Here is a 23,848-nt window from a genome sequence, read left to right on the forward strand (position 1 = left end):
GAGATCCAAGACCTGCATTTTGTGCAAGGGAAATACAAGAAAGAATAGTGTTGCTGGGGACTGTCTTTCAAAGGCCTCTGCAATAATAGCACAATATGAGAAGGCACTAGACAGTTTCTTACTTCGCGTCAGAAACTGCAAACCTTAAATAATTGTTGACGATTTCAGCATATGAGCCTCGAAGTGAAGAAGTCGAGTGGCGAACACTGGAGGCCAAATTCTTCTGGAAACTTTTTGGAGATGAACGTCGTAATAGTTAACGTTGAGTGTTCCCATTTTCCGAAACAGAGAATTCTCTATCGAAAATGAGAATCCCCCGTGCCAGCATGGAACTAAAGTATCTGACGTTACAATGCTAGGATGGTGTTTACACTACCATTTCAACCACTAATCCAGTCAGGAAATCTTGACGTTGAGGCCATGTTATCTGTGAGGGAATAGAATTTAACCAAAGACCAAGAGATAAGCCGCAACAATAAAGGCTGGAGAAAAAAATCACTAAAAAGCTCCGAAGTAGCCTTAAAAGTGCAATACGGACAAGCGGGGTTGGTATAGGCACCTCTGCTTTGTGGTCAATACGAACCAGTGGTACACTGTCCACAAATTTGTAAAAACCACCCCAAGGTATGTTCCCGCAGTTTTTGCTGAAAATAATTACCACTTTTTTCCGCAACAGGAGAAGAAATGGATCCAACCGACGTTTCTCGATCACTGCAAAGAATCTGCCGCCGTGCCTTCATTGTATGTTTCTTTTGAACACTATGGCAATTTACAATAGGCTGCTGCCGTTCACTGAGTTAGCTGGTGTATCAGAGTAACAATATGGGTTTTAGCCAGTTGGCCCTACTGTCAATGGGGTAACAATGCTTGTGAATTTTGCTTGGGAAGCTTTGGTTGTTGGTAATTAGTGCAGCGTGGTGACGGTGGTTATCAGAAACGCTGGGGTCGGATCGTAGTCACTTTAGTTAAACTGGGTTTATCGAAAATTGCCTTTCGGAGATCCTCATCTGGCATGAGATTATCGATGGACTAAAAGTGTATGGAGTGACAGCAGCAGTTCCTCACAGTCCTGTATTGAGACTCCAGTTGGGGGTTTATTGCGTAGACGAGCTAGATTTGATTGTTATTACGAAACAACACGAGGAAGTGGAACTATATGGAGGTGAAACTACTGGTGTTACCAAATTATGATTAGGAATAGTCAAACCGAATTTGACAGGCAATTATTATTATGAACCAGCTGGAAAAACAGTGCTGCCAAATTCGGAGTGATAATTCCGAAGACGGCAAGTCAAATTGCGGAGGTCAGAATATGCATATTTTCAGGTTGCTTATCGCAGGAGCGGTGAAATGCATCCTACCATATGCTGTTCCTGTCTGGGCCACAGCAGTGGACGACGCTATGAATCGAAAAAGCGTAAGATTGGCATACTGGCCAATCGCGCTGATGGTGTGCAGCTTTCAGAAAACAATATTGGGTGAAGTGGTCTATGACAACGCAGCTATGATTCTTTAAGATCTTTTAGCGAATGAGAATGCTATTTTAACAAGACTAAAAAGGCAATGGCAAAATTAAGACAATCCATTAGAAAGGAGCTGTGCCGACGATAGAAGCAACTGCGTGAAAATTCTAAAAAGGCTCACTGGATTTTGATCCCCACAATTGGGAATAAAGAGGAAGAATTGAACAATGACACGTTGAATTATCATTTGATGTAGCTCCTAACAGGATAAGGTGGTTATAAGGGGCATGTCAATTTGGGTTGAATGATTTACCTGACTCTCTTATGAATGGCTATACCCAGAAATCGAGCAGATTCCGTACCATTTTCTCAAGTCCATGTGTGAAATGAATTGGAACGCAGCAAACGCAACAAGAACTGTATTTTAAAAAAGTTACAAGAACTGCATCGGTCACGTGACTTAAACATGCTGGTATAGACCATAGGTCCTTCCCGGGATAAATAATTTATGGTGGTCACATGGTGATACAGGCAGAAGAGAGGATTTGGTTTTGGCGAATTTCACATAATGTCGCACCGTAGCGCAAGATAAGATTCCCATATCCGCCCATAAAACAAACACCCTTCATTAGTTGGAGCTTACGTTCAAAATTGCTGACAAATACGTCCCTGAACAATTTGCTGGGTAGTAATACTAATTTCAATTGAAACTTATTATCTAATTAAAACAAGTCCCTTTAGGAAAAATTCTCATGTCATCATCTTAGAAACCATAGAAATTTTCCAATAACACACCTGGATCATTAAAACAGCAAGAAAGAAAGGTTAATAAGCTTTACTCAATTAAGTTGGACTGAAATGTTAATCCTTCCCAAAGTGAACTTGACAAAAAGCTACTTATCTCCACTACACTATCCCCAAACACAGTAAACGAGCCCTTAGTGCGAGGTGGAATACCAATTAAAAAGAGATTATGCCTAAATTAGTGAAGCTCAGCATTCTGCCAACCAGCTGTCCATCAAAAATTTCTTAAAACATCCGGGGCTCAGGTGCTTTAATTCCCTTTGTTAAAACGAGTATAAACATTACACAATCCCCCATACCACCGGCGTCAACCCCATTAGCATGGCACACCGCCTGGCTGTAATTATCGTTGTGTTGTTCTTTAACTTTAGTGACTTGCACAACACAAAAGCAAGGAACGGGTTGAGCTTCAAGTTTTTATGTTTCATAACAAGTCTGTGGCAGAAAGAATAAACAATGAGAAAGAAGGATACTTTAGGTTATACTAGACTACCCCATCTGGACTAAAGTTACCACAAGGTAACTAGCACAACAGATAGGTCCGGATCACCCTAGAGCATAATCCGCTTAGAGTTACCTCTGAAATTAACGAACAAGATGATAATTAACTCCCATAAAGGATACGAAGGGGTTGTGTTCCTAACTTTGTGTTGAGTGGCAAGAAAATGCTGAAGGATTATTGCAGGACGGAGGGTTGTCGAATTTGTTGAGTCTTCTGGGAGGATACCTTCGACCAACAGTTGTGATTAGCAGTTTCATTGAACAAGGAATCTGCGCTTCCTCTGATGTGTTTGGTCTTGATTCGCAATGTTGTCTAAGAACTGTTTTGATTTGTATAAGCAAACAACCTTGATACTCCCCGACGTCCATTCAACTGGCAACTCGTTTTCCATAACAACCCGAATTCTTTTCCTTTCAACATAAAAGCTCCTTTCAACTAATTAGCAGTATAACATACAAACCCTTAAATGGGGGATAGAGGGTCTTAAAGTGATTAACTTTCAACAATATAATTGTGTCTAGATAAATTCAAGCAATAATATCCTAGGTTCGCTATCATGTCTCCAAAGACTTAATCTTTTCTTCCCTGTCGTCGTCCTTGCCTTGGAAAATTGTTGCAAATATATTTACTACGATATTGTACATGCAATCATGGCTAGATACGGGGCTGAAATCTTTCGGTATAAATCATATCGTGAAACCGCAGAAAAGCTCAAGTCGACTGCGGAATGGTCCACACTTACCACTGTCAGGCAATGCTACTCGTAATTGACACTAAATCTTCGACGATAATCTCGACAAAAAAGGAGAAAGGATTTCTTCAGGGATTCCCTAGTTCTGGTCCAAAATATTGTGTGGCCATACGATGTGGTGCAAAATAGGAGTTGAGTGTTGTGCTTTGGAAATAGCTGGAGGAATACGCTAAACTTTTAGTAGGTAGTCTAGAGAATGAGTAAATTCTTGTTAATTGAAATGTGGATGTGTGGTGCTTCATCAATTAATTGGCGAGAAACAGCTCCGAAAGGTTTTCCTTTTATACTAACAAACTTTATAGACCCTTCAACTTCTCTTCTATGCCTTCCACCTTTTTGCCTCAGAATGTACAGCAACAAGAAGCAGTCAACATGTAGGAAAGGACTTCTTGCCTTCTTCTTATTTCCTGAGCCGCCACTAAAGATAAGAACCCGGACGACTAGGGAAACTCACCTGGGACCAGTTGTACTTCTATATAAACCATCTGAAAATTTATTTTCGGTTAGCATAATCAAACATTTACACCTTCCGTGGCTGTCCCCCGGTGAAGGAAAGGTAAATGTGGTTTGGCTTCGTAGTAGAATGTGCTGAAAGGAAATTCGTACAAAAAACGTTGATAGTAGGAAGTCCCAGACGAGTTGTTACCTCTTATACGACTATAATGCATAAACGTATAACCATATGTAAAAGTATATTTCCTCAGGAAAGATGGAGGGAAAAATGATTTCATAGTCGTGAAATAGTCCCAGTTCTTGTTTTGAATAAAATAAAAAGACGGAACAGAACACCGTAGTCCAACTCAAGCAGAATTAGAAGGGTGCATTGACGATTCCCCAAGTCCCTCGACTATATCCGAAATACAACAAAAAAAAGGATTTTATCTTTAAGCTTTTCTCGTGTCTTGTCTTTGCAATTCCCGCATTTACATTACGGACTTAAAAAGCTGACAAGAGGGACTAGCCAACCGGGAACTGTAAGAAAATGTTCAAGCTTTTCTTCGCAACAAGCAACCATTACTCGAATCGAAATTTGGAAAAGGATTGCCTCTCTATCATAAGACGGGATTCAGAGTGGTTTTTGTAGAAGCTACTGTTGTTTGATAATGCTTTTGTTCGGACGATCGGAACTCATCCTCCGTGGAACCGAAGGATATGGTGCTTTTTCAGAGAGGTATTTGGGCGAAATCACAATGGACTAAGGCCGGGATTTACATTTTTATTTCGACTACATCAGCCGGCTTTTACGTTAAGCCTCTGGGGTTTGTTGTTCATTCGTTGAAAGTTTATTGTCCTTTTCTTTGAATGCTGGCTCCAGCTTCAATTCTGCGATGAATGCTAATCGTAGAATAACTTTTGATTTACTTACGCAGTTAATCTTATTCTTGTTGTTGTGCAAAATTGAATAATCATTGACTGGATTTATTCTGGGTTTGAAAATAAACGCTAGAGAAATCTCGCTACTGCTGAAAGCGTAGAGTGCGTGAAGCATGTTCTTATTCCCACAAGAATTTTTTGAATCGAAAATGGATAAAGCCTTCTTATTCCAGACTTCCAGGACTATAATTGAGTCGATGCAACCTCTATGATAGATGCCAATAGTTGGATTTTCAACTTGTGAAACAATGTATAACTTGAGGGTAGAGAAATCGAAATCAAAACGCACTAATTTTTATACGCATGCCTTCTCTAATTGGAATAAGTTTTAGACCTTCCGAAGGGCGGGTAATTGGAATTGAAGGAGACGGCAACTGACTACACTTCTGAATTGTAGCGGAGTTACTTGAATTCCCATGCAATGAAATTACCTACTTTGTCGTGGAAGTTGCACTTAGTGAGACTATCTGCTAAGAAATTATGAAGTACTCCAAACTGGAGCTAAAAGATTTCAAAATGTTGAGAGACCTATGGTGGATGAATGGCACCAGAGGCAAATAGTGTTGCGAACGATGTCTTTTGGGTATCACGACCCCGTTTTTTGTTATTTGTCGCCGTACCTGCAAAGCGACATGTGATTCGCACAAAACACCAAAAAATGACACGAGGGCAGGACGAGCTCAGACTCTTAGCGCCCAAAAAAACAGAGGCACACATAAATTTATGCGCAATTCAGAGCAAAACAAAATCCTAATTTCCGCTAACTGATCAGAGCAGTGGAAAGAGAAACCTTCCAGATAAATCCGTGGCTGCAATCACGTCTGAAATGGGAAAACTAAGCATGTCCGAAAGGAGACTGTCTGGAACTGAGGAGCAGAAGATGGCTACATAACGTGAGAGGAAAAGAGTGGAAACTATTCAAACGCCGAGGCGATTGTAACCTTCGCCAAGTAGGGGCTGGAGGAAGTCTGGAACCATAGACGCCATGGACTGACAGTTGTCCTTTCCAACAACCGAGGAGCGAAAGCGTGCCGGAGGTAAGACCCAATGGATTAACAGCACTTGGAGAAATCTATTGGAAAGCGTTAGTCCTTCTAAAGACAGCCGTACTAATAGAAAGGTGCGGTGGGAAAAGTGAAATACAGAACAAAACTAGACGATCCAAAAGGCTATTCTGCCTGTAGTGTAAACCCTTCACAGGACTTCAGTTCATAACTAGCTGTTTAGTCAAAAAAGCCTTGCTTACAAACTGATCAAATCAGTGGATTAAAAATTGATTATAGACCACGATAACCCTCATTGGATGATTCCATTCTCCGAGTTGACGAGACTACGAAGGTTATCAAAACTAACTAGGCGCTGGTCTAGATACCGAATAGAGACATCTTATAGGCTTATGGTCTATAGAAACTGCTTGCTTAACTCTTGGTTTCAAAAACGATTGAAGGAGCCGAGGACATGCATATTTACCTTTTCAGATACTGCGAGCATGCGATTTTATTTCTTGTCACTTGATGTCAACACGGATTAGGACTACAAGGCCAAATGAGAATGTATAGGAATATTTAGTAGCGATTGTCTGTTTCCCACTTGCGTCACCCTCAAAGTAACTAGAGGATTTTGAGAACTACTGCTAGGCTCACAATCTGCAGGCATCCTGATACAAACGCGCACCACCTTCACGACTTCATTATTAGACACAATAATGACACTGAACCTTCGTGACGATGTGGCTTAAAAAGACGTGTGTGTGCGCTGTCGATGATGTAAGCAAAGCAACCAGCATCTTATATGAGAGTACCGTAAGCTGACACAGAAAGGGCACCCCAGAAGGTATAGCTAGTGAAATGATAATTTTGTAGATCTACTGCACAAGGCTCGATAATTATTCAATAGGGCAAAGAGGACGGGACGAAGGAATGATGACTGAACACTTACCCAGATTATCAAACGGATCCAGAAAGCCATGAAGGGCCCATAGACGACATTCTGAAAGTAAACAGAAGACTAAGTTAATTGAGAAAGGACACTAAAAAAACCCGAAGTAGCAGTCACAAAAATTAGAAAGGAAACCCAAGAATCTACATTCTGGAATAATAATGAGTGGTGAGATCGACTTGGAAAACAGGGCGAGTAGAAGTTACTGGAAACTCGCGAACCAAATCGTGACATTGAACAAAATGAAGGGGCGGGTCATTTGAACCGTGTGAATCACCTGATCCAGACGGAGTTTACCCCATTTTTTTGCAGCAGTGGATTGCATTTCTGGAGGAGTAACTAGTCACAATCTATAGAATTAGTGTTGCACTGTGCTAAATACGCATGAACGAGAGGTTGGTATTCTCCCCTTGCATTGAAACCAACAGGGTTATCAGAGAAAACGTGGTTAGACCACATTACATCAGTAGGTATAGAAATACTAAAAAAGGCACCTACACTGATATCTTCTTTGAATTAATGTTGTTAGCCAACAGGAGGTACAGTGCGGACAACAGGATATGTAGATATGGCTGGAAGATAAGCTTGTTCAAAAAACTTTATTTGGAGTTTCTGAAAGCCTACCAATTACCATAAATCAATGGCACGATATATATTTCTATACACGATTCTGCTTTGCTGGTTCTGTCGTCACGGGGCGATTGAAACCTGCTTCAACAGCAATCTTCGCGCTAGCGTAGCATATATTCACTTTGCTAAAGTGTTATCTATACTTGCTTCCTCTCTGAAAGGTGGATTGGCTGGGTATAAGTGATCGATAAGAGTCGCCCAATTAGCGTTTTGATGCCTTCGTGACTGGTATCGGAAAAACAATTATTAAGTCAGCCCAGATCTTCGGGGTCAAACCGTGGAGATTTCTTTGAGGTTGACAAAGAATTTTTACTTAGTATCCGCAGTCTGGGGGCAGGAAATCACAAAGTAGGTGATTGACGGTCTCTCCCTCATCTCTGCAACTTCAAAATGCGAAATGTGGGATATGTCGAGCCTGACGACATGGTTACCTATAGGCCAGTGCCTTATGCAATACACTGTAATCCTGTACGCGATTGCGAGTATCTGGCCTAAAATCTGTCTCTAGTGCCAGTAGATTTTGCTCCTACACTGTCATTATTGAAGCGCCGGCCGTGCTCTTCGACGAAATCTCAAGAACAACACCCCGCCTGGCTAGTCCATCGGCCTGTTCATTTCTCTAACGTGCCATGTTGTACAGACTGTTCAACGCGTCTTTGCACTATCACACCAGCCTGAAGCATTTCCTTTACAACTGCAAGGGCTTATATGCGGGTTGACTCTCGGGCAGACCCCAGTTGGAGGTGCCGCAATAAAATTGATTGTCCAGCTTAGCGTGCGTATGACGTCTAGGATGTTACTATCATATAGCCGTTGTGATTCGATGTGCAGTATCCAGACTCACGGAGGGAGACAGAATTATATATCATATTTAATATGAGGCTCTAGAGGAAATAGGTGTAGCAGTATATTAATGATAAAAATAAAACTAGGTAGCTTGCTCCTACTACAATATATTTTAATAGTTAGTAAATACGTATTTCGAAAGCTATTTACTCTCTTCCTCAGTACTTAAGCTATATTAATGGCTTCTAGCGGGCAGTACAGCACAGCCACTATACTACCTCTTGCACATGCGGCCTTTTGGATCATTTTACGCTTTTTCCTTTTTTTCTTGTTCAGCACTGGCCACCACTCAATGAAATACTGACAGATGGGACGGACCGTGAACATATACAGAACCCTTCTCGGCTGTGGACCCCATTTTCTCACGAAGAACTTCTTCTGCACTATGCAGACTTTCTTAATTGTTAATTTTATGCTTAGTCTCCAATTTAACTTTCGATTCGGAATCACACTCCGATACTTTGCATTAGAAGAAAGTGACAATTTTTTGTGCCACGCAAATAATATCAACTCTGTTCTGGTTGAATTGATGCCGAATCCGCACTTTGCGCCCTCCCTAGTCAAGCTGATAACTAAGCGAAATATGCCTGATGCCAGTATTACTAAGATTTCGGCACACACCACCACCTTCAATCCACTCCTGCTCAGTATCTGTAGAATTTCATCCGTCAATATCGACGACAGCACGCAAGAGGTGACTCCAATGACTCCATGTTTGCGAGAAGTAAAATTTGGGTAGACCTCCACAGATCACAGCACAATTTTTTCTTGTTTTTGAGGAATGACTGCCAATAATGCCACCTGGACCAAGAGATTTTTATCTGCAGAAGTCATCGTCGTCGCTTGGGATCTCACCAGAACGTTATGTCCAGATGCAGAAATAATGGACTACAATTTTCCCTGACTGAAATCTTACTCACAGAATCGCTGATGCTTTCGATGTTCCGACAATACCTGTCATGATGGCCTACTTATACATTTTCAGGTAATCTAGTCCGTTTCGCTGTCAATATTAATGCCTGTAGCATATATTGAAAACCTCCTCGGTCAGCTTCTTGAGATTAAGCAGGTCTGGTCACTACGGTGAGAATGACTTTTTGCTATATTTTGACGAACACGGAACTCTAAGGCCAATTTTAAATGTCTTCCCCAGAGCCTCGACTTTTGACTCTAGTTCGTCTGACGTGCGGATGTTACCATTGGAAGCATCGGTAAGTTTGCTTCTAATCGATCAACTTCCTTGAAGCTACCTCTAGTCAATTGAAAAGTATCCAACTGTCGTCCAAGGAGGATCCCTGAACTGACATTCTCCAGTTTTTTCTGGTAAGCCTTTTGGTTTTCCCTAAAAGGATATAACTTTATCGTTTTTGCGCGAATGTGAAGTTCAAATAGAGAGAATGATGTTAAGCTAATCTCTCTCGAGCTTTTGTGAATGCTAACCTAACTGGCTGCCGAAAGACCCAAGATTCGCCAGAGCAGCTTTTGCTGCTCTCGCAGTGCTCCATTTTCTCCTGTAAAACTTCCCAGTTGGAGGGAGTACAGAAACTGCTTGTTCTCTTCCGGGAAATTTAATCACATGTTCTCCAGGATGACGAACTATCACGAGAATCAGCACTGAATGAAAGGAATTTGTGAAGGTACCGATTTTGAGAAAGAGTTCAGCTTTACCGACTCATCCCATCTAAAATCTTTTCTTTCCGATTTTGTGGTTGGTGTGGTTGCGTTGCACCACCTTTGATCAAAGACCATTCGGTGCCTTCCTTTGGGCTAACTCTGCCTACTTCAGGTGCTCGTCGAGAGTTGTTTCAAACTGGTCGATGGTTTGTCCGACGCGCAATTTACTGCAATAGGGAAACTAGGTATACTTCAGACTTGGCCATTTGGATGATTGAGTCTGTGATGTTATTTAACATTTGAACATACATCTTTACGTCTCCATGTTCTTCTCGCTCAATGAATTCGTTCAGTTTTGGGATTTCGTATGAAGCGCGATCTACTGCAATCTATGGCAATTCTTAGATGAACCGAGAAGAAATAGAAAATCGAGACCCGGGGTGACCATTTTGTGGTTTCATCGAAAGAGCAAAGTCAATCATACTTTGTCTTCTCCTCTCTTCCCACATGGTGGACTTACCAGCAGCTTTAACTGATCATTGAATAGAAATATTTGAAATCCATGGGCTGCTTCTATCTGCACACAGGTCTCGAGAAAAGCTTCGACAAATCTGCTTACATAAGCCTTTCCAATGTTTCAGATAGACTTCAGAGCGCTGGGGATTTTTAGTTATCTCGGAAGACAATGCGCTGGTTCTGCCAGCACTTCTGCTGCGGCTTACCGCTCCTGTCTGACTGACACTAACAATTGTGATGCAAAGTTTGGTTGCAATCAATTCGCAGACATATTTGCCAAGTTTGACGGCCAATATCATTAAAGAGAAAAGCCTACCCTACAAAGCAATTTTGCCAAGTACTTATATGCCATGGGTAGGTTCTTCGTGAAAATTAAGGCCAGAAATAAAAATTATGCTGGGTTCCTGACCTAATTTTATTTTATTATTCGGCACTAAACTATCTATTCGACTTTTAGTCCTTGCTTTTTGTGGAGTTGTGTGATCATTTTTCCAGAACGAGATAGAGTGCCGATTTATATTTTCTAAATTTAACAAGTGTATGACACTTAGCTTAGGGTTAGTCACATCTGGATCATTTTCTTTTGTTACCTGCTACCCATTTGTTTTATTCAGAAGATAGTCCAGCCCTATTAGTCAAGGGTATAGAGGATCAACATCACGTCTAAAGTGCTTCGTTATAGAGGTAGGCCTAACAAGAAGTGAGAGAGAAAGTAATTCTTTTGGTTCTGAAATTGCATCGAAACTTAGGAATAAAGTTTTATTTGAAACGGACCAGGATTCCCTCTCTATGGCCCTGGTGTCCCGATGATTTTCAGATTCTTTTGATTCTGTTAGAACACCAAACTGAAACCCATGTGTGGATCCATTCTTCTCAGCCCTCGTCTTACCCTGCAATGTTCAAGCTAAATGACTTGGTTAACACACATGCCAATGATATCCTCTGGATTCCTTCGAGGGCCGGTTATCTAATGTTCGACATGCTCTGCCCCCCACGACAATGGCCAGGCTGCTGTACTGGCATATGCCCTCTTCTTCCTCGATTGACCGTTTCTGCTTTAGTATGTCCTGAATTGCAACTACGGATGTCTGATTGGGACTGGTGTAGTGCCGGTAAATCCTCTTCACTTTATTCTTTACGCGTCGGCCAACAAAGCCAATGCTGATTTGGCATATTGGCACACAATGGAGATGCATAGAGTCTTGGAACAGTTGGTCTATGCAAAAGATGCATTTCCGAAAATTCGATACTCTTTGGAATTTTTCCTGAATTTCAGTGGAGACTTCAGCCGGACGGTAGAGAAAAGTGCTTTGACAGGTGCTGGGACTGTTGCCTAAAAAGAGCGGGGTTGATGCCGCTATCTCTGCCTCATCGACCCTTGGTCACCAGTTTCCACGATGAACACAGATCGAACACGTTACCCGGTGGCGGTAAGGGCTCCAAATCCGCAACTCGACCGCGGATTGATTGCTCAAAGTCATGGGTGGAATTAAAATCTGTGATTTCCAATTATTTAGAGTTAATATCATTAGGTTTGCTTTCCATGACAGTAGTAGTTGTCTCCAAGGCGTATACCTGGTTCTCCAGGCTTTGCTTGAAAAGCCAATGAATAATAAGAGAGGAATTTGACGAAAGTATCCCTTCTTATGGGAGGCAAACATTGAGTAAAGCAGCATCTTTCTATGTCTATCTAAGTCTCCTTTCTATGTCTATCTAAGTCTCTGATACTAGCTTACAGCGAAATTTTATGGACCATTGTTAGGGGATAGCCTTACTTAACTTTTCCATTCCGTTTATCACCGCATTTGTGATTACCATCGGAAAATACTGAGCCGGAAATAGATTGTTTTTTTTTAGGTAAAGTGACAGTTTTTCTGCCTAGTAATGCAGAGATAACACCGGACGATAACATTGTGTGATTAACGCAAAAGATAAAGAATTTCAGGGTTTTATTACGCACTTCATATCAATTGAGCGGACAAATTATTTAAACTGTCAGTTTTCACACAAATGATTTTGAAATGATAAATTTTTCCGCTCGATTGGAGATTATATTGGAAATTTAACGCATAATGGCATCGGTTTATCACCGCTTTATGTTGATTGCATAATTAACTCTATCTGGACAAACACTGATATTGATGCTAAGTAAATTATTCCAAATATTGAATGAAATGGAAGGGACGCTGTGGAAATACCAGCCCAAATAAGTTTAAATTCAATTATCTGCATTTTGCCTTGTGAATGTGGGTTTTTGTTAGAATCATGCTGCACTCCAAAATCAATGAGGAAAATTGCATTCCAAAAGCAGGATATAATCCAAGCATGGTAATAGCGGCCACTATTTAGGGTATCCATTGCATTACTCTCTGTAGTATCCAATGAATGCGGATATATATGGTATGTAGGTAATTGTGGAGGCTACAAACTATGCACATATACGTAGCTATGTAGATGAGAATGAATCTAAATGCAATTAAATCTTCTCATATGCTCCTCCACATAGCGCCATTAAATATTAAAATTAAATTATTCATAAATTAAAAGCAAAATTGAATTGAATTCGAGAAGCAAATAACAGCAGCCCAGAGAAACCAAAAATATTATTTTTGTGGAAAATATTACGAAAATTGCACTCAACCAAAAATTGGTTTTTGTGTGGCTGCATTGTTGCAATAAAACCCAAAATTGCATATTGATTATTACTATCTTTTGTGTTGTGATTTATTAATGAAATATGAAACCTGGCGGCGTGGTCTGAAAAGTGAAAATAAAAGTAGAAACAACTAAGATTTTTTTTTATCAAAAGAGATACAGAAAGCACGCTCCAAGCTTTAAATTTATTTTATAACATAAAATCCCAATATTTATTTTTGGCATTTCAGAAAGCTTCACATAACGTATGCATGCATTGCAAAAATTTGAATATTTTATGGATTCTCCAGAAGTAAAATCTGCATATCTACGCGTGAAACAGGCCGTGATATGTACATCCGAATCCGTTCATGGATTTTCATAGCGAAAGCAATCAACTGAAAATTTCCATATAAACAACCTAGAATGATGTGTGAAAGCCTTAAAAATTGCCTGGGATAAAGCTACAACAGAAAAAATCAATTCCTCTGTCCACTCTCCCATTTCTATTGTTCGTCATCCAAAAAAAATCCAGGAATAAACGTCAATGAGATAAATCTCTGGAGCGTATCTATTTTTAGGGATTCAAGACCGACGGAAGCTCTTATATCAGCTACTTGAGTTCTATGATCTCAAACATTGGCTGTTTTTCACGGATTTGATAGACTACCGGCTGTCTTCCAAGAATCCGATGAAATCTTATAGAAAGCGCTTGGAGGAGTGCTCAATTTTCGCAGATATTTGTTTGTAAAAGGTCGCCTGGTAATTGCTATGTTCTAGTCGGTTGTCTTTTTCAGATACGTTTCTTAGGGAGGCAGATGTTTTTTTACGGGCTGAAATTAGCACTAAGTACTTATTACCGATAAACATGGTACACGTGTTAAATTCAGTGAAGTACACAGAATTTTTCACTTAAGGTTTACACTTTTGGAGGCTATAATGAAATTACAAGGTAACTAGGACCTGAATTGCTGTTTCTGGTCTCAGAATAAGATCAGAAAATTAAATTCGCGAAGGTGAAATCCCAGAAAAATTCTCTGCCGATAACAAGTTAACGAAAAGAAGACTTGTAATTTTTTAAATGAGCACAATCTAACGGAAATTGATCTTTAAATAGATTCCGCTTCACTTTGATTTTTCCTACTTTGAACTTCAAAATCTAATACCAAAAATAGACTCCAATGGCGCTAATTTGAAAAGTAAAGGAAGCGGGCGGTGGAATAAAATATTTATCTAGTGCGAAGATGAGTGCAATTGGCAAGTGAAATCACAAGAGTGATAATTATGAATTCACGTTTCTGTAGATACTTCTCTTGTTTTCGTAAAAAGATTCAGACTTCCGTTTTATATACTCTTTAAAGACTTAATGCATTTTCTATCTCTTAAACTTTTCTGGTCTCTCAATAAAGAATTTTATGCGAAGCCCAGCTGAAATCGCTTAAGTGAAGTGCACACTTACAGGAACAGCCCTTTCGGGAACTAGTTGATTATTCATTAAGAAGCGTAAGAAACTCATAATTTAGTGAAGCGATGAGGACACTTTTTTCAACCTCCTTCATTTGAGAGCTTCATTAATTCACAGTTTTCAAAAATATAGATAAAAATGCATTATAAACTAACTATGGGGGAAAGAAATGAGAAAAATTTAAGTGTTGTGCTTGCGTAAGTTCTCCACTAAAAACTTTTCTGACTATCGCAGAGATACGGAAGTCTGCTTGTCACACATGCTCTGTGATACCAAAAATTAAGTTGCAGTTTAAATCACAAGCATTAGTTTGTGACTGTTCCTCTTCTTTCAGAGTAAATGCTAAAACAACGAAACTTGGACACCACAGGAGGAGAAGAGTAAATAGGGTAGAGGAAAGATCCCCTCCCCCTTCAACCTGGCTGTTACCTCCTTTTAAAGAAAGTGATGGCACCTCAAAGTGGTCTTTTTTCATATTATTAGTGTTTTGGTAAAACCCGGCTATTCAAAAAGGGAAGGGGTCCGGAATTTTCTCGGGGAATAGAAGATCTTTCATAAAATTAAATCAGTTACACATTTTCTGCGAGGAGCACATGATTTTCACCTTGAGGCCGTTTATTCGTCCCTACAACCTTGAGTAAGGAATTTATCGATTTTAAGCCCTTTTTGATATGATTTGTGGTCTATGGAATTCAGGTATAATAAGTAAGCTAATCAGTCATTCTCCCTTCTCTATTGCTTTACACTATTATTGTGTTGCTTGAGCTGGATAAATACGGGCAGATTCTTCAGAAAAGCAGGGTTATCCTCAAAATATTTTTGGGCCTTTGGGGGTCAGCCAACGCAAAAATTAGCGGGACTCGGACCGGGGCAAGGGAGCGCCTCTTAAGTCTGTGGAATACGGGCCTTGTTGGATAAAGGCTGTAAGGTTGTGCCGTCTGAACTTTTGACAACTGCCTCTTCTTGCCTTTATGCGAAAGACAACTCTTTTTCGTGTGGCATGGAAGCAGGGGTATATAGTTGGAAACAAGGAACTGTAGCGAGGTTCTATGGTCGGCAGTCCACAGTACTTTCCATGCGATTAGCTTATAGGTGAAAAGTAGAACGTTTTTACTTCTATGTCAGATTGAGAAAACGGAGAGAACAGGCATTCGGTTGGAGAGAACAAGCATTCGGTTGGAAAAAAAGGCTTGCTTCGAGGTACTATACCTGTTTGTTTCTAATATTCGCTCGTTCTTAATTCTGACATCATACATCATCAGAAACTCACACTCATGGTGATTAAAGAGACGAGAAGAATGTTGTTTTTTGAGAAAAGCAGGGTTTTCCTTATATATTTTCCCATTCTGCGGCTAAAAACAACTCCACAGATGTTTTTCCTATTCAGTAGGTTTTGTACATTATGAGGTTGTGATGACACTTTACTACCAGTGAGTTTTGTAGGAGATTTGAAGATGGTTTCGAGGGATGGAAGGTCCTCCAATTTTTCTTTTAGAACCTCGTATTTGCCCTTTTCTTACCTATCACTTTTCTTATTAAATTCATTTCTTTTGTCTTTTCTTGAAATCAATTGTAATGACAAAAATGTGAATGGCGATGGTCTAAAAGACTATCCTAAGTAGCCAGAAATAACCAAGAGGAGAGGGGAGCTATCCCAAAAACTGTGGAGCCGTAAAACTTCATAGTACGACCACTCTCAGTAAACCAAATGGCACTCTCTCAAACTGTCTTTTAAGTATATTATTCAGGGGAGCAGACCTTTTTGATGCAGTTCAGGATAGGCTTCCACAACGTTATATTTTAATCTACAGGGGCGATCTGGATTAAAAAGTGAGCTCTGATAAAATAGGCACCTCTTTCAAGCACAAGGTCTGTCAAGAGATCACTTTTCCTTCGACTAATCGGCAATGAACTAACCTGATCGATCATAAGGTGACCAACGGTAAATTTAGAAGCCATCTTGAACATGAGATGGTCGACTATCTTCACTTGCGTGTCGCTACTACGTCTGTTCGCAGGAAAGCGAGGCGCGCTCTCTCCGCGATTATTTTGCCATCCCACTTGAATACTGGGCTGCCAAAAAAGTATCTCTAGTGTGGATGAAGTTGTCGGCCACGTTATGAAAGGACCTCACAAGATCTGGCAGACTGGGAAAACGCTCAATGAAAACGAGGATTAGAGAGCTCTTTTGGCTACAAGTAGAAGTGAACCCGCCGTGCTGGAGCGCGGAAAAATGCGAGAAGTGTACAATGCGACAAGAGGAATTTCACCATAGCATTGACGACGAAAACAGAAGCTGCCGCAAATAAAGGCGATTTCGCTACGTAATATCGTATCACGAAAGAGTTGATATGTGTAGATTCTTTGATGCTTCTGTGAAGGATGGTAACGGTAGGCTTCTCATTTGATGGTGAGCAATTGAAAAGAAGGAGAAATATTTCACCAGTTCTCATTCGTATGACATCGGATGAGGCTCTATCTCTTGAAGATGATTTGAGAAGCATCCATAACATTCGGAAAAGAACTGCACTTCCAAACTTAAGAGAAATTATCTTTACCAACAGTGCGTCAAGCGGTGTAAAATCGCGGATTTGATGATCTTTCCTAGGTAGCTGCTGTAATTTTTGTTGAGTTGCTGCTTGACAGAAGAGGATGATCATTAAAATTCCGAAGAAGGAGCTTGGGTACGATAAATGGGGGGGGGGGGGGGAGTATGACCTACTGTTGCAAAGATAATACCCAAAATCATCTTGGAATGCATCAAAGAATACCCTCGGAAGTTTAAGTGATGAGGTTTTGCTCAATAGAGAGTAAATCTAGAACGATTATCGGAAGAAGGTACGCCGCTTAGATAAAAGCATATGATGGCGCAAAATGTCAAGAAGTAAAATTTAAAATTAATTTAAAGTTCAAAGCATAGTCTGCCATGATTGCGTTCTGTCACTGATATTTTTTATTCTTGTTATTGACGACGTTTTCTATGCTCCCTTGTTTGAAGGACATGGAGGAGTTCAATGGAGGATGTCATCTTTCGTCAACCATTTCGACTAAGCTGATGACATTTGCTTGCTCTCTCATAGATTCATGGAAGCCGCCAAGGTGGCTCTGGATTCGAAGAAGGAGACAAGCAGGGTCAGACTGAATGCAGACACCAACAAAGCTTAGGGTCTCAATATAACTTGTCATTGCACTCTACCTATTTGCAATTTGTATATCCAGGGAGAGCTGCTTCTGCCGGCGGCGATATTGAATTTATTGCCGATCGTAGGCAGGTTCTTCGATCGGTGCATTAGTAGTGCCGAATCTGCCTTGGATATTTTGTCTATAACCTGGAAATGCGTTTATCTCAATAACAGTATGGAGTTGAGAATTCGAAGAAAAAGAATGTTTTTTCTGTTTTTAGCTTAAAAAAATTTTGTGTTTGAACACACTGCATTTCGGGAATCAGCTGTATCTTCCTTCAGCGCGTTGCATTTTTAAATAGATTGAAGAGTGCAGGCACTTCGCAAATTCGGGTACGTTTAACTTCAAGCACATCTGGTGTGACGACTACGTTACCTTGTGAATGACCAACATTTTATTTAGTTCAGGCATGCACATCATGTTCACATGCCAGGAAGCCCTAGGCTAACTCGGAGCTAGAAAGGGAGGAAATTTGTATACGATACATAGTGCTCAAAAACTCCAAAATATAAATATCGCGATCGAGAGATGGAAGACGCACGAAGGATCACATCTACAGTCGACCCTGCAGGGCAATGAAGTGCAGCGTATGAAGCCTCCCCTTAGCTCAATTTCTCTATACCTAAATTTAGGGAGTTGTCCTTTGGACCTTCGCGATTGCATTGTCTTTACAATTAACTCGGTTGCCAGTTTAATTGATTCCAAACCAATTCATTACTAAAGTTCGTCCGCCAAACTGTCTATCGCTCAGAATTTATTCGAAAGCAGGTATCATAATCTCAATCTAATGAAAGTATGGAGCCGCGAATGGCATAATTTTCAGATACTTGGAAAAGTGAGGAGATGCAATATCAAGTTTCGAGCAAAGGTGAGAAGCACTCCGGTTTTAGTCGGCGCATTGATTTGATCTTCCTTTAGGTTGAGCAATTTTTCTCGCTTTGAACACTGCAGTGATCGAAATATTTGAGTTTCATACTGAAATACATCATGCCTCATTTTAAGTGCTTTTTTGTGTAAAGAAATCACTGGTAACCGAAATAAATGTGATGAAACATAAAATTAATCTAATCAAAGTTTGTTCCATTGATGTTACATTAGTGGTGGCTTGCAAATTTATAGAAAACTTTGTTTAATCAGAATTATCCCCACCAATTAAACTTAATCACTAATCCTTCTGCCTGGCTGCATGGGATTTTTATCAAACTGTCCATGTCTCGTCTGGTCCTTTCGTCACTTTCTACCAAAATTTCAAAAGTTCAACAACTAAGCTGGGGCCCTTCAATTTGTTTTTATAAGATGAACAGCCTCATATCATCTGCACTGCATAAGCCTGGCTCGATGATAAAACAATAAGCTTCGAGTTCCAGGAAGTATGCTTCAGGATAGGGGCAGGACTGCGTCATTGGCGGTAGATCACAATTAAGCAATCAAGCATCCTTTTCTCTCCAATCACATCTTCTTCTTCTCTGGCTTATTTTATGATTTTGTTGTCATGCGTAATATTTTAGTTTAATTTATTTAGTTTTTACTTTTCTTCAATGTTTATGTCCTCATCCCCTGCCTACCCTATGCTTCCTCTAACTGTCGATTATTTACAATCCTTAATAATTGTGATAAAAATATTGCAACTGATCTCGATGAACTTGCGTTTATGATCGATGAATAATTTAATACCAAAAGTCAGCAAATACCATTCGATGTTTTACTCCCTCAAATTATCCCTTTTCTGCTCTCTTGGTTGACATCCTCTATCATGTTTTAGCTCTGACGATAGGCTTGACAATTCTCACTTTTTTCCACACTTTTGTTAGAAAGATCCTCAAATATTGATGTGTTATTGACCTCTCTTTGGCATTTGTTGTTCAAGAATCTGTACAACGCAAATACCCCCAATCCTTCTTCTTTGCAACTCGACAATCGTAATCTCGCTTACCTGGCTGAAAAACAGCTATGCCTCCTCGAATATTATCTTCAGCCTTGCTTTCTATAAAATACGTAGCGCGGCCGTTCGGGACGTTGCGGATCACGGGATTATGCCGGTCTTACAATGTTCTAAGTTGGTTCTTTTGATTCTATCTCTTTTCTTGGTTTTAAGTGTAGAATAAGTTACCCATTTCGTCTTTTTTCTTTGGCGCCGAACGTGGGCTGATAGGCTCCATAGAAACGCGAAATATGATAATTTGAAGGACGTGATCGTTAGGCTATAATTGTACCATATTCCATAAGGAATCCAACCTTGTTATACTATAGTAAAAACTGGTTAGGGAGGACCTGATTTAATTGTGATAAACTCTCCGGATAACTTAGGCCAGGTTTTCGAAATAGAAGGTAGTGGTTTAAATATCACTAGTTCCAGCGAGATTTACACGGTAAACAGGACGAGGGATATTAGTTAACTCAGTTCTGAATGGGTACCTGAATTAAGTCAAGACAGTAATAATGGGCCAGTGTAATATCTTAGTATACCATGATGTTCTCGAAATAAAGTGTTTTAGACTTCAGGAACTAGGTTCAAATTCCACTGTCCCACATCGATTGTGTTGGCAATGCAACTCAAAATGGAACAGCTCCTAAAATAGTTTTACACAAGGGGAGAGGAACTGTTTAGTGAGTTCATCCACATGTGCAGAAATACCTCTTACGAATTCTCAACATGACCTCAGTTAACTGAAATCAAAATAATTTGGCATTTCTTATCATAAGAAAATATTCCCCATTGCCTCCATAAAGCACTTCTGCATTCATTCCGGTCAGGCTCCATAATACCGTTCACTTGGCAAATGTAAAACAAAATCTTCACAATGATCAATTCTTACATTAAAATGCCCTGATCTGAATGCTATCTTACGGAAATTACACATTTCAGATGCATAAAAGAAGCCAATTCGAACCAGATCAAATTAACCTGCTACTGTGTAACATGCGTAAAAACCAGGCCGTTTTCTGCTAGTTTTGTAGGGTGAATACCATCATTTGTGTAGATACATGAATATCTGCTCATTCTTTTCTTTTAAGCAATTGAGAAGAAGTGTTGGAATGGCTTGCTTCCAGTAACCATTTGTATTCAAAGCCATACCAGCAAAAATGGTTGAGTTCATGCCCATAAACCACAATCATTTTTATTTTCAACCGGCGGCCGGGCAGTTTTTGTATTTTTGTGGTTTTAAATTTTCCAGCTCATGTTTTTCTGGTCCAATATGCTTCACTTTTGGGAATTTAATGTCGATGGAAAAAGCACAGGAGAGGAGGTAGAAGTATTCTACTTCAGACCTGAAGTGATGATGCAAGAATTTTCAGCAGTTTTTGTTACAATGCATCGCTCATGCGTAACGTTAAAGTAACCTTGGAACGTCCAAGCTTTTTGATATTCTTTGTTCCCTCTCTTGAACTGTGAATGACTACGGTTAACAGAATATTCCTAAACCCTTCAATTTTCTTGCCAATAACAAACATCATTGCATTGATTTCAACCCAGAACAGCTATTTTCATTCAATATGGTTGCCAAGACCTAGTTCACCTTGGACAAGATGCTTTTAATCTCGTAAGATTCCTTTGGTACAACTCAGAATTTCTATTGCAAATACATATCAGGTCATATGTGCACGCACATATGAATACTAACTGCAGAGTCAAGATGGTAGCACCACACTACCATGCTATCACTCATTAATTAAGGATATCAATTACACGTATGACACCGAGTCACGTATCTGTCACCGCAAGCATCTTCCATGGAGGAATAACATCCGATCCGACTTACCAACTCCACAACTCCGTACACCAAGCTATGCATAAAATTGCAGGCCATTGAACTAGAAGGGAGACGACATCGTTGGATCTCATTTCTCGCATAATTCCTACTACGAAATCCAAGATTGTCCCGAGACCTGAGCAAATGGAAATAGAATCTTAGGTTTCCGTCATCATTTTCCGTTTCCTATGACTTTCAAAGATAGTCCATCGTTGTGTTATGCAAAATACAAACACGAGTATGCATTACGAGAACGATGTCATTATACGACTACATTCCTCGAAGAGTTGTGGTTACTTCAGTTGAGGTTGTTGCTTGGAATAGATGTCGTAAAGAAAGCGACGGCCATGATAACGTAGAGCAGAGAATAACTCTCCAGAGGCGACAAGATTCCATTCCGAATATCATTTAAACGATTTCCCAGTACGTTTGGAAGGTATGTCATAAGTTGTTTTCCATTTCGAGTCTGGTTTCTCTTGCCTGCAGTCCTTAAGGAATTTTGCAAGAAATCGTGACCATAAACTTGTTTGAATACTAAAGTGTTATCGGAAAGTATATGCTTTCGTTACGGCTGGCAGTCATGGAGCTCGGTCGCATTATCAACGTATCAAAGGAATCTATACCTTGTAAGATTCCTGGGACGGTGAATTTGATTTATAAAAGGATGAAACCGATCCAGATACGACCTTCTAAGAATTTTTGTTTCTCCTGGAGTCTGATAGCTTGCCAACTATAATCCGAATACTTTGGAATAAAGGGTTGCGCTATCTTGTTTTCTAAAATATTCTGATACTCCTACCCATTCAAATGGAAACTTCTATGCGTTATCTTATCTTCCTCAGAGAACTCTGCTCTTCATCATCTCACAGAAACCATACTAGCATCTAAGTCATTATTCTCAGAATAGATTGCTCGTCCATTGCATCTGATTGCTTGAATGGAAAACTAGAAGGGAAACGAGATTCCATTCCATGCAAAATGAAGTTCTATGACGCAGGGTGTCTATTGAAACCTCACATTTTATCGCTTTCTAACCGTGTCGTACGAGCTGAAGTGCTGCTGTAATCCCACAGCAAATGGCGGTCGTCATGAAGTCTCGGCACTTTTCGCCGACACATTCTTGGTCATGTTCGCAAACCTCATAAAAGACTCTCCTTACTGCTCCGTAAATTGTAAATTATTGTGCTGAGTGTATCCTTTTCGCCTTTTATATGGCTCAACACCAACAGAAGCACGAATCCAGTTATACGTCATCTCCTGATGATGATCTCATGAAGGAACAAAGAACAAATATTCTCACTATATATTTTCCAGCCCTTTTTCATCCTCCAATTTTCCCCTCACTATTCAACCAATTTTAAGTTTTGATTTCCTTGGCCTTGTCAAGGACGAACCCCTCATAATAGTAGACTCAACCTCTTAGCGAGTAAGTCAAAGTCAAGACACAACAGTCTTATGGGTTCGGGATGATCTTTTCGTTGTTCTTAAATGCGTTAAGAGTTTTCCCAGTTTGAATTTTATACAGGAGAGCTAATAACGAGTCCTTAACGAGGCTGAATTGTCTTTTCGTGTTCTACAATCGTTTCGAGTAAACTGTACCTTGGGGGATTTCACCAGGGAAGCGGGCACATTGCGAGAGTCTTCCCATCGTTGTCGTCGACAGTCTTCCCACATAGCACTCCTGTTGACTGGTTGTTCCACTATTCGGTCTTCTATTGTCGACATTGTTCTGTTCTATTCTTATTGTCTCATATGTTAGCACTTATATGGAAATTGAATTGAATATTATCCGGGACGAATGCGATGCAACGTTTACATCGATCTGAACGAGTAACTCGGATATTGTGGGCAATAAACGGGAAAGATTGAAGTTACACGATGGCAACCAAGCGAGCGGTGGTGGTGCTTGGTTAGCAGGATATCGAGGCAATTTTCATAAATTTTGAATGCGGATCGATGGATGGGAATGAATTGCCCATCCGTGCGTGGCACCGTATTTGAAACGAAACGGATCAACTTTTCTGAGAGACTTTTGCGTTTTTCGCTGAGTGGCTTTAAAGCACACAAAAAATATCGAATAATCATTGGAACATGAAGCAGTTATTGATGTTACAAGGCCATTGAGATTTGAATATAAAAAGAATATGTTGAGTTGGGTTCGGGCTGAATTCACCGAAGGGAGTCATGCATGCGAGAGAAGCTTTGAAAGAGGGTTTTGAGAATGAAAAATGTTAAGCTATGCAGACATCAAGGGTCCTATCGATTACCGCAGTCTATTCAATATAGTATAATGCACTATCGCTTCTTTTAAAAAATGCACTGGCTGGAAAATTTTGCTATTCTGCTCGACTCGAGAGAATTTCGCATAATTTAGAT

The 23,848-nt window shown here is 40.1% G+C and overlaps 1 protein-coding gene across 2 annotated transcripts in view; it reads right to left on the reverse strand.

The window, feature by feature from the left end:
* Window positions 1-23,848, reverse strand: part of LOC119653416 — a 404,817-nt gene that overhangs the window by 174,182 nt on the left and 206,787 nt on the right. The window contains exon 6 of one of the 2 annotated variants that reach the window (XM_038057985.1): window positions 6,833-6,883. The exons of the other annotated variant lie outside the window; for it this stretch is intronic. The gene's annotated coding sequence lies outside the window, so the exon portion shown is untranslated. The remainder of the gene's footprint in view (window positions 1-6,832; window positions 6,884-23,848) is intronic. 2 annotated transcript variants of the gene reach the window in all.

The sequence above is a fragment of the Hermetia illucens genome, chromosome 4 (assembly GCF_905115235.1).
Source record: "Hermetia illucens chromosome 4, iHerIll2.2.curated.20191125, whole genome shotgun sequence".
In the NCBI taxonomy this organism is placed as follows: domain Eukaryota; kingdom Metazoa; phylum Arthropoda; class Insecta; order Diptera; family Stratiomyidae; genus Hermetia; species Hermetia illucens.